General features: G+C 43.4%; 1 protein-coding gene across 2 annotated transcripts in view; it reads right to left on the bottom strand.

The window, feature by feature from the left end:
• Positions 1 to 14,169, bottom strand: part of trpc5a (transient receptor potential cation channel, subfamily C, member 5a) — a 179,824-nt gene extending 165,655 nt beyond the window's left edge. The window contains exon 1 of one of the 2 annotated variants that reach the window (XM_079579880.1): positions 13,655 to 14,169. The gene's annotated coding sequence lies outside the window, so the exon portion shown is untranslated. Of the gene's footprint in view, positions 1 to 5,393; positions 5,706 to 13,654 lie in introns of those variants that run through there. The other variant, XM_079579881.1, reaches the window with a different exon arrangement.
• Between the last annotated feature and the right edge of the window lie 748 nt (positions 14,170 to 14,917).

The raw sequence follows: 14,917 nt of genomic DNA, 5'->3' as shown, positions 1-14,917 counted from the left end.
TCCAGCCATGTCTTAAAGGCTTTTATACTTCGCCGGCCGGTCCCGCCCACTGCAGCCCCATCCGCTTGACGTGAGCCAGAATTGTTTGAACTTCCGCCTATCTCCTCTGTCCTCCTATGTCCATTAAAGAAAATATATATATATCATAAAAAGTGAAAACACAAAAGTGCTAAGTCATAGGAACAATATATTCATGAAAAATAACTTCAAAGAAGGAGAATGAAGGAGTTTGTTGTGTGTTTACTTGTTTTGAGAAAGGCTTCCCTCCAGAATGGACCTGAAAGCAGGGCTGCACGATACTGCAGTAACTTGTGATATGCAATACCGATTCGTGATGATGATATTATTGCGATATTTCACCCAATCATTTGAGTTATTCAGCAATCTGTGTCATAACAAGGCTTAAACAACACTATATCAGCACCACAACAAGACTAACATTGAACTAAATTAGGGACTGTTTGAAAAAATGTGTCTTCAACAGTGATTTTGCGATATATTGTGGCTTGTTGCGATACATATATTGCATCACCTAATATCGTGATATATTTTTCGCGATATATTGTGCAGCCCAACCAGAAAGCCTCTCCTAGTTTGCTTAATGAGGCGAGTGTAAACAAACTTTCAAAAGCTCCTCCCCCCCGGCTCCTGATTGGGTCATAGGAAAAGCTCGTCTCATTGGTCAAAGTCATGGCACCAGGGATTCTGATTAGTGTCTGATATCAACAAAGGGAAGGACTTTAGAAATAACATCTTTAATTAATTACGCTACGATCAGTTTTAGACTCATGCAGTCATTTAAATGCAATCTATTCAACTTGTAAAACATTTAAACTTACAGACCATCACTTTAAGGAGAAACTGGTAACATGCAAACCCCACACAGCAGAAAGGCCATCTCGAGACGCACCGTTCATCTCAATAGCTGCATTTACACTCGCTCTGAATCCACCTCCGTGAACCCGAACAACCGAATTCACCGCGAAGCGAATGAGCTGGAAACGAGCGCAGCGTGTGCATTCTGCGACGCTGTAGATTTGCATAATCGTACGGATCCAAAAGCCTCCCCTGTTCAATGCGGCGTCTTTATCTGGAGGCGCCCGGAGCGGATCTGCTGAGGCGGCGCTTCTGTGAACAGCAGCCTGTGTGGCGCAGGAGACGCAGCAGATGGGATTTACACAAGGGCTTTGACTAAACGATCATATTACGTGATTAGATCAATGTGATTTTTGCAAATGATATGTAGTGTATGTGGTGCATAGAGTGTAATGGACGAGTGTGGGAGTGTGACAACTTCAGGTGAGACACGGAAGGTGAAAACACTTTCCATGCAGTGGTCAATATGGATGTTTTTGGCTGGTTTTCTCCCACATCTTACTTTTCATGTCAAAGTTAAAACAGACACACACAAAAATGCTCATATTTAGTATCGTTGTAAAGCTCTCATACTTTTTCACAACTCTACGGATTTCAAATTGGTCATTTCAGAAAGTCTGTGGGGAATCTTCAGAAAATGGCGCATTGCATTTCAACTTTAAAGCTCATTTTCTCAAAGTGAGGTTAAACTCTTGCAACAACATCTCCACTTAAGCAGCACTTACAGACTCCAAACTTTCCGTTCTCGCTTTTCACAATATTTTTTTCTTTCAGAGGAATTTTTTTTTTTACTTTTTAGACAGGCGTCATCTTGCTGTTGTGCTGTGAGCCTCATTGAGTTACCATGTTTGTGAAATATGCGGTGTAAATAAACTTGCCTTGCCTATTTGACTGGACCACTGGCGAGAGGGCGTCACTTAGGCTATACTGTATCTATATAAAAAAAAAGAGGTCGACTGAGGCGTGGTACAGTTGTCATTATACAACAACTGTACAGCGAAATGTGTCCTAGACCAGGGGTTCCCAAACTTTTTTGTCTGGGACCCCAAAATTGACACATAAACAACTTGGGCCCCCAATGGATAAAGCTATTGCCTCTTATGCTACTTTAAGTGGAAAAAAACATTATAAATTCAAGTTAAAATGTATTTAAACACTTTTTTTTAAATAATTGACTGTATTTCACAAATTATAGGCTGTTTTACATTCAAGCATGTACTAAAAGCAGTGGAAGCAGCGCTGCGCCCGGGGACCCATCTCCAGATGTGGAGCCAGGCTGGTGGTCAGAATCAGCAGGCTGGAGGATTTGACTATTGTACATGTTTTTGATGGTAGGGGAAACCGGAGTACCCGAGGAAACATACGCAGATACGGGGAGAACATGCAAACTCCACACAGAAATGCCCCGTCCTTGGTGGGAATCGATCGTGGGACCTTCTAGCTGGGGAACATGAGCGCTAACCGCTCCCCTACCTATCAGCCTCACATTCTTCTCCTCGTTCACATCGTGCTGCCTCGTGTTCTTCCTCTAGCATTATGGACTTTTATAAGCTCTGTGGCCCGGGTCGGCACTCGCGCAGCCGTACTTGCGATATCGTGACCCAAACAAAAGCGCATGTTCATGACCCCTCTCCCTGACCCTCGCAGAGTCTGGTTGGAGGAAAAACACTGTTCATCGCCACTGGCCACGGGAGTCTGTCCTGCCCACGACAGCCCATTTAATGTGCCAGGTCTGGAGCTGCTAGATCTGACAGTGTGCTCCTACGAAGAGCAAAAGGTTAGCTGGAGTCTGCGACTGGAAACACAAGGTTGATCCCATTAACCTTTACACTTCAAATGATACTAAATTGCCCAATGGAACAAGCACACTGGTAAGAATGTCCTTGTTCCATTGGCAATACGACAAGACAAAACCTACTCCAGTGTAGGTCACTTCGAAAACGTATGTCCTGTTGCTTTGTTTTGAACTCAGAAGATCGAATTGGCCATGTGGATGATGGTCAATGACAATCTACACCGTTTGTAAAGGATTCTGTGCTTCCTAAATATTTGCAGTCTTCGTTACCCTAGTCCCAATAACAACAATAACACATTTACTCACTGAAGTTGCTTTTTCACATCACATTTCTCGGAAGTGGACGCACAAAATCGCAATCCGCCCCGTCATAATCGGGCAAACACGGCTGGACGAGCTCCTTGGAGAGAAACCGTCCCATAGGAGTATTAGATCTTAATCAAAGCTCGCTGGAGACATGGGGCATTTACAGCAAGAGTCTCTGGAAACGTAGATAAACAGGCTACAAGGTTCCAGCTTTTAAACACTGGAGTGAACACAGTTTTCAGCCCTTTCACCGACAGTGCACATGGTTTGTCTGTGGCTTTTGTTGACTATTCTCCCGCTCCAAGTTGCGCACACATGTCAAAAAAGCCATCAGTATTTTTCATATGAACAAAAAAGGAGCGTCTGGAGCTGCTGCAAGAGGACTGGGGTGTGGAGGGGACGACACTTTAACAGCTCAGCGGAGCTAGCTCAAGGCCAGCTGAAGAAATTAGTTCTTCACCGTCAGGGCGACTTAAACGAAGGCTTTTCCACCAGAGAAAAGCTACGCACAAACGTAGTGGAGTGCACTCAAAGGGGAGAGACGCATTACGAGCTGTGTCATGGACCACCGCTCTTTCTGGCCTGGTTAGTACAGTATCTCCTCCGGGTGGGAAAACTGCAAAGGCTTGTGTACAAATAAGCCGCTCAACGATAATAAGCCGCCTGGTAGCCTGTCCCGTCTTCTGAACAGGAAGCGCCCACTTGTTTAAAAGGGACAGTGTCTGTAACAACAAAGCTGGGTAATACAACAGACTTATTTATTCATCTCAGAATTCATTCATTCATTCATTCATTCATTTATTCTCTGAACACAAAGAAAGCTGCAAAAACGCTCGACATCTGCGGAGAGATGTAAAAGACTCCGGACACTGGAGCAACTTTCAGATCAAACCCAGGGAATCACTCGGACAAACACACAGGAAGCTGGCAAAAACAAGGAAGAAAACGCAACAAAAAAAGCGAAAAGAGCGAAAAAACGTGCACAAAAGCAACAATAACACAACAAAAAAGTGACAAAAGAATACACAAATAAAGAGACAAAAAAAAAAAAAAGTGTTAGACTGGTTTATAGGCTGTAAGATCTTCTCCAGGCAAGAAGCTTTTAAATAAATACCTGAAGAATTGAAAGATTTGAAGAAAATGTGCTTAAGCTTAAAGGAACAGGCCACCGTTTTTCCATACTGTGATATGTTCTTACCTGAGCTTAGACGAGTTGATATGTACCTGTCTGGTCTTAGTGCGTGCCCTCAGTCACACAAAACAACCAATGTTGTTAGCCTTTGGATTCTCCCAACATATTCCTATAGCTCTAAGCGGGAGTGAAGTTGGAAGCTATCAAGCTCTTTCACGGGCACAAAGACCAGACAGGTACACATGAACTCATCTAAGCTCAGGTAATAACACATCACAGTATGGAAAAACGGTGGCCTGTTCCTTTAAGGCGGGGGTGAGGAGGTTAGTGGCCACACAACATACTGAGGAGAGGGTTTTGATGTTGGTGCTGTTCCATTTTTCCTCCACACACAACATTGTGTGATGCTCCCAAACTATTCAACTTTGGTTTGAGAATGTTTTTGGTTTGGATGCTCCACAGCACTACTGGAAAAACATTCTGTGGACTGATGGACCCAAAGTTGAATTTTTTAGGAGGAACACACAAAGTTATGCATGGAGGAAAAAAGGAACAGCACATCAACATCATCACCCTGTCCTCACGGTGAAATCTGGTGCAGGAGAATCATGTTGAGGGGCTGTTTTGTTGCCTCAGGGTCTGGACAACGTGATATCATCAATAGAAGAATTAATTCACAAGTTTATCAAGACATTTTGCAGAAACATCAAAGACATTCACAACATGCATGGAATAAGTAAGTGAACCCCTATATTAAAACGCTACAACGATCAGAATCAATCTTAGACCATTCCTTTTTACAAAACTGCTGTAGTTCAGTGAGATTCAGAAGGTGTACTTACTTATTCCTCCCTGTCCTGTGAATGTTTACATGTTATGGCCAATAAAAATACGATCAAATGTAAATGTTTGGGTGGTATTAGTTTAAGCAGGCACTGTTTAATCATTCTTGTGATTTTAACAAAGATCAGATTCAGTGACCAATTAAGGCAGACAATGGTGTACTCACTTTGTCTTCCCACTGTACATTTTTCCCATTTTCTAGCCATTGGAGATAAACAGACAACTCAAACTGAATGGTTGCAATTAGCCAAACGCAAAGCTGTCGTCACTCAGGGAACACAATGTCCTGCGCAGAGAGATATCCCTTGATCTGAACGGGAACTTACGGGAACATGTCCGGAAATCCATGTAATTAGTGTTCGCCGTTCATACGTCAGTCTAATCTCAGCTGTATTATTTATTTCGTCCACGCATAAAGGATGTTGTTACAAAAGCGTGTACCTTCAAGATGTGAACAGCCTGCAGCTGACCTCTCTCTCCCTAGACACAGGGTTTCTCTCTCTCCTCGCAGCCCACGGAGGCGCACTGACGCAGCCCACCTCTCCTCCACTCAATCTGGGCACAGCTCAGAGCTCCTCCAGCCTCTCCCTCCGCCGCGGCCCGTGGAGCTCGATACATCCACCCACCACCAGCACCAGCGCCGCACTAAAGGCAGCAGCTCAGAACGAAGCAGGGCTGACGGTGATGAAAGCAAACAAGAGATATTTGATAACCTTGGTATTTGGATTGGTTCAAACAAATGTCCCACGAACTAAACTGGAGCCCTTTCCTCGTCTTCAGAAATTTGAGAGATTTGACAGTAACATTCGGTCGTTTTGCGTCTCAGTCTTTGTTTTGATAAAGCAGGAGCGTTTACCGAGTCATGCACAATCTATTGCCTCAACATCCAAACAATACCTTTCTCCTGCACAACTCATTTCACAGGTCTTCAACTTGGGATAGCTGGGTCGCACAAATCCATGTCGCCTTCCAAAGAATCCCCCGGCCAATTGAATAAAGAAGATTTCCGCTGAAAAATGCATCCCGCGGTCAGATTGAGGAACTCCTTTGTCCATCAGTCTATCCTGAAACTAAAGAGGAGCTAAACTCATAAAATCAAAGTGTGTCATGTCTTTGTGAAATGTCTTATACCTGTATGTGTTTGTATTTTGTGTTGATATGGAGCTGCTGAACTTCCATCCATCCATCCATCCATCCATCCATCCATCCATCCCTCCCTCCCTCCCTCCCTCCCTCCATCCCTCCCTCCCTCCCTCCCTCCCTCCCTCCCTCCCTCCCTCCCTCCCTCCCTCCCTCCCTCCCTCCCTCCCTCCATCCATCCATCCAAGGCCTAGGGATAAAAGGCCTGGGGACGGATACAGACGGCATCTCTGGAATCGTCCATATATGGTCATGTTTGAAGCAGTTGAGGGGAAAAATAAAGAGGAGAAATCTTTCTATGATTAGGACTCTAGTTTTCTAGTGGTTCAACAGCCCTTAAATAGCGGAGAATGCTAACGTGATGCTTCATTATGCTACATGCTAACACTAGCTATGACTGCCGTTTTTCCGCTTCTACTGAACTATCAGTTCGCATTCTCCGTTATTTATGGGCTGTTGAACCACTAGAAATTCAGCATTTGTTAAGCAGTTTTTGAATAATTATAGAAAGTTTTTCTCCTCATTATTTTCCCCTCAACTGCTTCAAACATGACCATATATGGACGATTCCAGAGATGCCATCTGTATCCTAGATAGATAGATAGATAGATAGATAGATAGATAGAGTCCCACCAAAAACTGGCCAAAAAATGGCCGATAAAACAAGATGGTTTGGCAGTTGTTGTTGTCAGTATGGCATAAAAAGTATGACAATGAAGGGATGAGGTAAGGTTGACTCCTGCCAAAAAGGGGACCCCTGGTCGATTTAACAAATTCGTTTGGCAGTCGTTAACCAGGAGGGTATGAAGTTGATGCCTGCCAAAAAAAAAAAACACAAAATGTATCTCCTGGCCATTTATACAGGCTTGATTTTGGACACTTAAGAACACTCCCATTTCACACCGTACGAGCCACCGCTGCTTTTTAAAATGACCGACCTGTCACAGCGCAAGGGAAGCAAAGCCCTGTTTCTGAACTTTGTTTTCGGGAATACATGAATGCTGCCTGGATCTTTTGCCCCGAATAATTGCGAGAAGGTGCAACGCGCTTCCAAAAATGAGGGCTCCAATTAAGCACGGCAAGATGTCAGAAGAATGCAACTCCAGGTCATTTCACTGGGCTTAATAGTCTTGGCTACATGAGACAGGCTCTGCATAAACAAAGAGATCATTAAACAACTTGGGCATTACAAATATGTTAGATCAGCACTTCTGTGGTACTTATCCTAAAATGCAAACATAAAGACTTGCAACAGGGACCAGTATTATTCCTCACTTTAACCAAAACAGGAATCCTAATCCAAAACAGTATGTCTTAAAATCTATGTCAAAGTGCAGCTCAATGATGTGTTTTCGATTTTTGAACATAATGTTTTTGCTGATTAAAGCTGAACATAAAGTTAATTTGAAATGATGCATAAAGACCAGAGCTGGATTGATTCATTGATCTGAATTAGGGTTGGGCGATGTCCCCTTAATTGGCCGTTGACGATGTTTACAGTGAACCATCGTGATGGACGATGATATCGTCCATTTCTCATTATAAGCATTTTTTTTAAAGACATTTGCATAGCCTTTATATGCTGCATATTACTATGTATGCTAGGAAAATGTGAGATTGCAGGATAAATGGATCTAAACTAAACATGATTTGAACAGAGTCACGGACACGACTTTTGCAAAAGAAATGTGGTAAAACTTGTGCGCAAAGTCTGAGAGGAGAACGACTTATTCATTGATTTGGTCGGGACAGTGCATGTTAATGAACATACATGGGTCTCATGCATGTAAACAAGCCACACCGGATTGTAGCCTTAGGCTAATTTCCATCCGTCGTCCCCCATGCGCACTCACAAACACACTCAAATTCATCCTGGCCTATTGTGCATGTTTTTAGTGGTAGGGGAAACCGGAGTACCCGGAGGAAACCTACGCAGACACGGGGAGAACATACAAACTCCACACAGAAAGGCCCCGTCCCTGGTGGGAATCGAACCCGGACCTTCTAGCTGTGAAGCACAAGCGCTAACCGCTGCGCTACCGTGTACCGTGTACTTATTCAGAGCGTCAACTCCTCAATACCAAGGCTCTTATCACACTAATACAAATGTAAATCGGAGATTATTATTTGCATTTGCTCAATTTTAACGTAATGTTTAAGAAACAGTGGGTGAACGGGACAATATTTTGATGTTTGCGTCGTAGCTACGTTTTTGAAGCCGCTCCACGCGCCGCCCGGTCCGTGTGCTCTAACCTCTTAACTCCTGCATCGCCTCTTTCTCTCCTCTCTTTCCTCTCTCAGTCCTTCGTGAAAATAATCCGCGCGCTCATCTAGCTCCGATGTGAGCGCCATCTCATTTTAAAACGGTTTAAGTTTCAATACGCAGCAAAGCAAAACAAAACCACGCGCTGTTAAACTCTCAGCTGCAGAGAGAGAGAGAGAGAGAGAGCCCCGCGCGTCATAAACAGAGCAGCTGCGTCTTTACGTTACGGCTAACACATCGTGGCTTCTGGCAGGCTACTGACGCTAGCGCGCATATTAGTTACATCAGTGATTTCATTTACAGTGCAATCCCTGCAAAGTTTGTAGGTTTGCAAGGCCTACAGAAGACCAGTGCGTGTTTTTGACAGGAGGGGGCGTGGCATCACGATGGTGGCTCTACATCGTGATGTTGCTCATCCATCGCCGATGGACGATGACATCGTCCATCGGCACAACCCTAATCTGAATTGATTTTCCTTTGAATCGCCTGATCTCACTGTACGATACGATTTCGATATTGATCTCACGGTACAATATTTATTGCGATATTGTGGAGAGGCTCACGGGATTGTGTGTATGATGATAATGACAAAAACATTGAATCTGCTTTTGCCAATCACCAGGACATTTATTGTTTTATCTATGGATCATGACAGCATAAAACGCTGCTCACTGTATGAAATGTGTCAAATCAATGAATGTGCTCGGCAAATAAAAACAGACCTCAACTTTTCGGGGTGATGAGTTGTCAGATGATTTCACTTGATGCTCATAGTTTGGCAGTTCTTGTGCATATGGTTCACTGTCTCACTCCTTTAGTGTTTTATGACACGGTGAAACCAAACCGCTCCTCACATCTGACTTAAAAGCTGCAGGGGTTTGCACAATCTCAACTGCGGAGGTGTTTTTATCAGGATCCGCGTTCTCTGTTCGCCGTGTGTGGACAGCGTGCAGCGAGCACTCCTATTGGCTGAAACAACGGTTCTTGTGGCGACGCAGCGCAAAGGTCTATGTAGTTTACATGCGCTCTTGCACGGGAGGCTGCTTATTCTTGATACCTGCCCTTTCGATATTGTAACATGACCACGACGATATCAAGCAGGGCTGGGACAAAAAATCGGATCGGACTTGGATCGCAATACTTTGTGCTGCAATACCAAATATCAATACTTTATCAAGAATCAATACTTTATCAAGTATCGCAATACTTTCAATACTGTGTTTTGCACTTTTCAATGTTAACACTTCAGTAAGTGTCAAATGGCATTTGGTTTATAACTTTATACACATGACTTTTTACACATTTTAAGGCAAACATATAACTGATCATAATTACTTACTATATCGCAAAATGTATCGGATCGGCCCGAGTATTGTGATATGTATCGGATCGTGATAAAAGTGGATCGTCCCAGCCCTAATGTCAAGGCACTTTTACTACCGCAATATCGCAATATCGCAATATCGCAATATCGCAATATCGTCAATATCATCAATATCGTTACATCCCTAATTCTGAATGTAGTTATTCATAGTTTTATATTTGTACCAAGTTAGAGTTAGTTTCCACTATTTGCAGCATTAGTTCTGCTGAGAATGTCTTCCACTAATACTCAAGTAAAATTGGTACTGCATGATATCCTTAACTGCATCGAAAACCAGTCAAAGTGAATCGCATCGATTTGGGAAATCCGAATCGATTCTAGGGCTGAACGCTATGGACAAAATTTAACATCTTGATATTCATGCCAGATATCTCGATATCGATACAATATGATATAACTATGGATTAGGTGAAAACCAAGCATTTTTCAGAAAAATAAAAACATAATACAAAAAAGTGCAGATTCATTGATAAAAATCTAAATAATTTATATCTTGCTTTTTTCTATTTTAATGTTTTGAATGTTTATATCTCAATATCGATTCGATACCGATGTATCTTTCAGCCCTAATCGATACCCAAACATAAAGACCAAAACAAACCTTCATCACAAAAGGAACAAATAGAAACAAACTAAAGGGACGACTAGAAATAAGATCCAACATCCTGACAGTTTGGTTACATAAATGTGAGGGGGAAGAGTTGTTTTCATCAAATTAAAATCAACTAAATTTGATACAACAACGTCCGGATAATGGATGGAGACATGGAGGGCTAAAAACATCCTCCAAACTTTTACATGTTAAACAGCAAACCACTCCCTCTAGTGGTGCCAAGCTACACCTAATGAGCACAAGTGTGGATTAAATGATTCCCCAGGGTTTATTGTTTGGTTTTGTTTACTATTTCAAGATAATGGAAGCTATTTTTGGTTCTCGCTATGACCATTTACAACGTAATTACAGTCTCTAGACACCAAGGACTCGTTGCATCACCGGAGCGACTTGCGAAGGCCATGTAAAGATGATTACACGAGAAAACAGCTGCAAAAAAGTGTTTACGTTCTCCGTCTTAAATCGACTGATGATAGATTTTAAGGATTCACCTGCCCATAACTCGTTTATTTTTGCTGATGTGCCGAGGCCAACGCGCCAAGTTATCGATTAAATTATAATCTATTCATGTAATATCAATAGCACTGCAATACAAGAGCAAAGCAATACAAAGGGAAGTCCTATCTGTATTGCTATAAACCAGTGGTACTTTTTAACAAGAGATAACTTCCTTAATGCTTCAGTAATGCCTTTCAGCGAGACGTTTTCTGTTTTAGACATAGTTTGCATCCAGTTTAGTCATCACTTAGTCCAATTCAGATCAATGCATGTCCTAGATCAGTCTGATTCCTGATTTGGTCTTGATCTAGGCCTGCTGCTGCTTGGAAGAACATGGAGGTAATATTTTCAGGTGGTACTTTTGAGTAAAAAGTTTGAAAACCACTGCTGTACTACTCTCTCTTTAGTCAGTGGATACGTTTACATGGAGACCAAAAATCTGATCATAATCTGATTTCTGGAGTTCTCGGATTATTGATGAGACATGTGATCTCATATTCATATAATCTGATTTCCTCCTGATCTTTCATACTAACTAACCTGGCTAACGCCAGACTGCTGTGTGCGCTCGAATCATTTCGAACTGCACAGCAGCCTGGGAACCATGGCCGAAATTTTCGAATGGATTTGGGAACCAATCACAGAACGAGGGGGGGGCGGCAAGACGATGATGCGCTATTCGATATACGGAAGCCAGGCTACATACTAACTAGGATAAAAGGCCAAAATCAATTAAAAAAGACAACGATTGAAAGATGTAATTTTTTTTATTTTTTTTATGATTGACCTTTATTTAACCAGGATAGTCCCACTGAGATTAAGAATCTCTTTTTCAGGGGAGTCCTGGCCCCAGAGGGGGATCTATTGTACATGTTTTTAGTGGTAGGGGAAACCAGAGTACCCGGAGAAAACCTACGCAGGCACGGGGAGAACATGCAAGCTCCACACAGAAAGGCCCAGTCCAGGTGGGAATCGAACCCGGAACCTTCTTCCTGTGAGGCGTGAGCGCTAACCGCTGCGCCACCGTGCCGCATGAAAATACAAAAGGCATTTTTTTAAAGAAAAATTGAGAAATATATAATCACAAAAGTTATCCATGAAATAAATCTCAAATGAGTTTGTAGAGTAAATGTGCTGCCCGGCTACCAAAAACAACACATAACGCTACATGGACAGCGCTTTGACTCCAAGTCCAAATACAGAGGCGTAATCATCCTCCACCTGGTTCTCCAGGTGAGTCTGACTGAATCGAGGGGTGGAGACAATCAGTCGCTCTAAGACGATATCCACACAAAGACAAAACACTTTCTTTGTAAGCCTGAAGCAGCTCAGTAAATGTGTGGGTCCACATGGATCGACTCAGCTCTGTGAAAACGATGTGATTCATCCTCCAGGCCTGTGTGAGGCGCTGTGACGCTAACACAGATAAAAGATGTAAAGGCGCATGTGCAGTAAACCTTTGTGGAATGTAAACAGTGAAAATGAAACTGACTGATGGCTTTAGGATCTACAGAAGAGACGAGGAATTGAGTTTATTCTTCAGACGTAAAAGCAGAAAAACCTGTGAGTGACTTTTACTGTCAGTCCAAAAACACTGACTCTGTTTTTCTACTTGTCACCTGTGGCTTGTGGACGGCAGTGGAGCAAAGAGGAGCGGAGTCAAACCATCATAGACCCATGAGGAAAACTCATTATAAGGTCAGTAGATTATGGATCACAGACTCTGGAGCTATGATGTCATTGTTTTAGTCAAAGTTGTGGAGACGTTGTAATGACGGCGCCACGTAAACGGCGTTTTGAGATCTTTCCACTCAGGGACCGAGTTTGGAAAATGTTGGTTTATGTATGGACGATACACCGGATTGATAAAACATCTTTGTATTTGGTCCTCAGCTAGACTTCGTATGGACAGAGGCTCATGTAGAACCCGGGGTTTTGGAGTCTCCGATTTCGGAAGTGAACGTAAACGCATCAGATCAGATTATTGCGTTATCTGATTTCTACACTGATTTTTGGGACCATGTGAACGCAGCCAGTCCCCTAAGCCAGTCAGCATACGCACTTACTTTGAGGACGATATCCGATAGAAAGTCAGTGGAAAGTATTGGATGTGTTTATGCATCATCGGTCTCTCTCTATGAGGAACAACTTTCATTTCCACAGCAATAAAGCTCCCATTTGAACTTCTAATCGCACTTGATGTTCCAGAAATATGGCTTCCATTTCCCAAAAATACTAAATCACCTGTTAAAGACTATGTGGAGCACGAGTCGGTGAATGTGCGGCTCATTTAAGACAAAACTAAGAGCCCAATCCGGCTTTAGGCTCGTGCCACAGTCAATAAGTCAATGTGGATCCATACAACTGCAGTGCCCGGGGGTCTTCCAGGGGTTAAAGCAATCATAACAACAACAACGAAGAAGATGTTTCCCTCCACATTCTCCAGTGTTTTCTGGGTTTTCAACGATGAGCCACGATTTTTGAAACAGCAGCCTCAGATCTCACAGAAACGTCCAAGAGATCACGTCTCAAGTGCGCCTCAAAACCCACACGCAGCATTTCCACATCAGCCTGCTTCACAAACCCCCCCCCCAACATTACACGTCCCCCCCCCCCACACACATTTGCCAAAAACGATCCGAGTACAAACGTGGGCAACAGCGTCGGTTCTCGGGAGTCATCACGAGGGGCTACGGAGTTAATTAATCAATTATGGATGCTGACAGGTGTTCACGCGCGCCTTTTTTTTATTTGCTTTTATGACGATTTCAAAGAGTAAACACGCTCCTCGCTCGGTTTCTTACCTGGTTTGTGGCGGAGATCTTCGTCCCTGCCGTAAAAAAGGAAAAAAAAAAAAAAAAAAACACACACAAAAATAATTCTCTCGCCTCCAAAGAGATGATCTGTTTTAGTCCTGATCGGGTTCTCTCCCTTCGCGTGTCTGTCCGTCTGTTCCTCTCACAATTTATCGCGGGATTTTCCCACCTCCCTCTCCCCCAGCGTTTCTTGTTGTCTTTTTTTCCTCTCCCTTGACTTCAGAAGAGGTGTCGTATCGTGCGACGGATCCACAGGTGATTCGCGGGGAGAGGTACGGACGCAGGAGGCGCCTTCCCGGGCATCCCTCGCGCTGCGTCTGCCGCTGCTGCTTGCCGCTGCTGCGCGTGGAGGTACAGCTGCTGCGCCAGAGCCCGGGCAGCCCTTCTCTCTCTTTTTCCTACTCCTCCTCTCCTCCTCCTGCGCGCGCTCTAACAGGTCTCCATGTGGATCTCTGCGCCGCCGCTGCTGCTGCCCAAAGCGCGTCGGCTATAAATGGTCATGATGGGTCCACGCGACGGAGCGAGCGCGCTGGGGATTGAAGCTGTGTGGAGAGAGGGGAACAAGAAAAAACAAAACGTGGGGCTAAAATGGGATAAAAATGTAGAAGCGAAAGAGTTCCAAAGCCAGATCAAATGTTTTATTTCCGCCTCTGTTTCCACCTGGTGTCGTCACGAGGTAGTGCTGCTCCGGGTTGTTTAGGAGTTGAAGCGTGTCTTTGTGCCTCTAACTAACTCCTACTCTTCGTTTTGTGCCAGTGATGATGATGATGATGATGATGATGATGATGATGATGATGAAGTGTTTTAAAGTGCATTTACTTGTTTTAAAGCCACATTGCAGGAAGGCTATAAACTATTGTAAAACATCAAACACACATGTAAGTGCTCAGCTCGACAGTGAACACAGTAGCTATAGGGCATTGAGCTCTGACCCCCGGCGTAACCGAGCACTTGTTTTTTTTCCCAGTTTGGCTTTACCCAAATCTACGAGCGTCTTGGAAAAAGCGGCAAAATGGCGAGAAAAACGAGGATAAAAAGTGCAATTGAAAAGGTCAACAAAGTGGCGAAGCAGCAATAAAAACATGCTGGAGAAGCAACAATACCACACCATAAAAGCAACAGAAACATGGCTGAAGAGGGAAGCCATAAGAGAGCAAAAAAACGTGATGAAAAAGCCACGAAAAGGTGACAAAAAAAAGCAACAAAACAGCTTCAAAAACGTCATGAAAAAGCCACAAAAACGTGACGAAA

This window comes from Gobius niger, assembly GCF_951799975.1.
Source record: "Gobius niger genome assembly, chromosome: 21".
Taxonomy (NCBI): Eukaryota; Metazoa; Chordata; class Actinopteri; order Gobiiformes; family Gobiidae; genus Gobius; species Gobius niger.
Note: the sequence above shows the minus strand (reverse complement) of the source record. Positions and strands in the feature narration are given on the sequence as shown.